This window comes from Nerophis lumbriciformis, linkage group LG06 (assembly GCF_033978685.3).
Source record: "Nerophis lumbriciformis linkage group LG06, RoL_Nlum_v2.1, whole genome shotgun sequence".
NCBI lineage: Eukaryota > Metazoa > Chordata > Actinopteri > Syngnathiformes > Syngnathidae > Nerophis > Nerophis lumbriciformis.
In genome coordinates, this window is record NC_084553.2 from 53435951 (window position 1) to 53438952 (window position 3002).

A 3002-nucleotide genomic window follows, 5' to 3' on the forward strand; every position below is an offset into this window, starting at 1 on the left:
GGCATTTCTGGGTGTTGTTGATAAATGGTTTTCGCCTTGCATAGGAGAGTTTTAACTTGCACTTACAGATGTAGCGACCAACTGTAGTTACTGACAGTGGGTTTCTGAAGTCTTCCTGAGCCCATGTGGTGATATCCTTTACACACTGATATCGCTTGTTGATGCAGTACAGCCTGAGGGATCGAAGGTCGCGGGCTTAGCTGCTTGCGTGCAGTGATTTCTCCAGATTCTCTGAACCCTTTGATGATATTACGGACCGTAGATGGTGAAATCTCTAAATTCCTTGCAATAGCTGGTTGAGAAAAGTTTTTCTTAAACGGTTCAACAATTTGCTCACGCATTTGTTGACAAAGTGGTGACCCTCGCCCCATCCTTGACTGAGCATTTCATGGAATCTACTTTTATACCCAATCATGGCACCCACCTGTTCCCAATTTGCTTGTTCACCTGTGGGATGTTCCAAATAAGTGTTTGATGAGCATTCCTCAACTTTATCAGTATTTATTGCCACCTTTCCCAACTTCTTTGTCACGTGTTGCTGGCATCAAATTCTAAAGTTAATGATTATTTGCAAAAAACAAAAAAAAATGTTTATCAGTTTGAACATCAAATATGTTGTCTTTGTAGCATATTCAACTGAATATGGGTTGAAAATGATTTGCAAATCATTGTATTCCGTTTATATTTACATCTAACACAATTTCCCAACTCATATGGAAACGGGGTTTGTACAATATTACAGTATATGTAACAGCTGCAGCAAAAACCAAAAAAAAAGGGAGTAGATCCAGCAGAACATATACGTCATAAACAAAGAGAGGTAGCGAACATAGAAGCGGTCAGGTAATAGACAGATATTAAGATTCTAAATTCCAGGACCTTAAGATGGTTTGGCTTTCTTCCGATGTTTTCTTTTTTGTCCCCGTGGGCTGGGAAAAAACATGTATCCAGAATGTTCCATATTTAGGCCAGAGTGCGACAAGGACACTTATAGCACAACACCTCCTCTGTATGGAAGCTTTCAGATAACATTAGCCAAAAGGCGTAAAAAAAAACCAGGCTTTCCACCTTTATCGTCATCTCGTCTTTTCACATGTCATTTGTGTTGCTTGATTCGTTGCTTACTTAAATCACAGCGAGCTGCCAGAGTATGTTTCAGGAAACACTCGTCTCAAAACTCCCAACCAAGGAGGAGAGAGCTTTCTCTAATATCTACCAGACAACAGGCGGCGGCGGATGAAAAAGTAATAATACTAATATTAGGCCGAGTGGCAAGAAAATAGTGGTGGGGGAATTCTGCTCTAAAAGCACCAGACCGCGTTGTTTATTAATTTAAAACGGTGTTTTGCTTTTCGCAATCCGTGTTATCAAAAATTCCAACATTGTCTTGAGTGCAATCTCATGTTGGGGTGATAATGGCGAGGGGGGAGCACAGGCAGGTATGTGGCATCAAGTATTCACCGGAGAGGTCGGAGGCGAAGGCGATGTATTCCTGCGTCTCCATCCGTTGGCGACGACACCCCAAACAGACGCACGCCATGCTTTTAACGTTTGTCGGAGGAGCTTTTGTTTGTTCCATTGTGTTGTTTTTCTCCTACCCCTCCTTTTCACATCTCGGGAGGCCCGTAAAAAAAACAGCATCCTCTCTCCCAGTTGGCTCCGTTTGATGACCTACATTACATTCCCTTCGCGTGGCGCTACAAACCGTGGTGTAAACCAGTGTTTTTCAACCACTGTGCCGCGGCACACTGCGTGGGAGATTATGTATCCATCCATCCATCCATCTTCTTCCGCTTATCCGAGGTCGGGTCGCGGGGGCAGCAGCCTAAGCAGGGAAGCCCAGACTTCCCTCTCCCCAGCCACTTCGTCCAGCTCTTCCTGTGGGACCCCGAGGCGTTCCCAGGCCAGCCGGGAGACATAGTCTTCCCAACGTGTCCTGGGTCTTCCCCGCGGCCTCCTACCGGTCGGACGTGCCCTAAACACCTCCCTAGGGAGGCGTTCGGGTGGCATCCTGACCAGATGCCCGAACCACCTCATCTGGCTCCTCTCCATGTGGAGGAGCAGCGGCTTTACTTTGAGCTCCCCCCGGATGACAGAGCTTCTCACCCTATCTCTAAGGGAGAGCCCTGCCACCCGACGGAGGAAACTCATTTCGGCCGCTTGTACCCGTGATCTTGTCCTTTCGGTCATAACCCAAAGCTCATGACCATAGGTGAGGATGGGAACGTAGATCGACCGGTAAATTGAGAGCTTTGCCTTCCGGCTCAGCTCCTTCTTCACCACAACGGATCGATACAGCGTCCGCATTACTGAAGACGCCGCACCGATCCGCCTGTCGATCTCACGATCCACTCTTCCCTCACTCGTGAACAAGACTCCGAGGTACTTGAACTCCTCCACTTGGGGCAAGATCTCCTCCCCAACCCGGAGATGGCACTCCACCCTTTTCCGGGCGAGAACCATGGACTCGGACTTGGAGGTGCTGATTCTCATCCCAGTCGCTTCACACTCGGCTGCGAACCGATCCAGTGAGAGATGAAGATCCTGGCCAGATGAAGCCATCAGGACCACATCATCTGCAAAAAGCAGAGACCTAATCCTGCAGCCACCAAACCAGATCCCCTCAACGCCTTGACTGCGCCTAGAAATTCTGTCCATAAAAGTTATGAACAGAATCGGTGACAAAGGGCAGCGTTGGCGGAGTCCAACCCTCACTGGAAACGTGTCCGACTTACTGAGATTAAGTAATTTCACCTATTTGGGTAAAAAATATTTTTTGCAAACCAGTAATTATAGTCTGCAAATGATTGTTATTGTTGAGTGTCGGTGCTGTCTAGAGCTCGGCAGAGTAACAATGTTATACTCTTCCATAGCAGTAGGTGGCAGCAGGTAGCTAATTGCTTTGTAGATGTCAGGAACAGCGGGAGGCAGGGTGCAGGTAAAAAGGTGTCTTATGCTTAAACCAAAAATAAACAAAAGGGGAGTGCCCCTAAGAAAAGGCA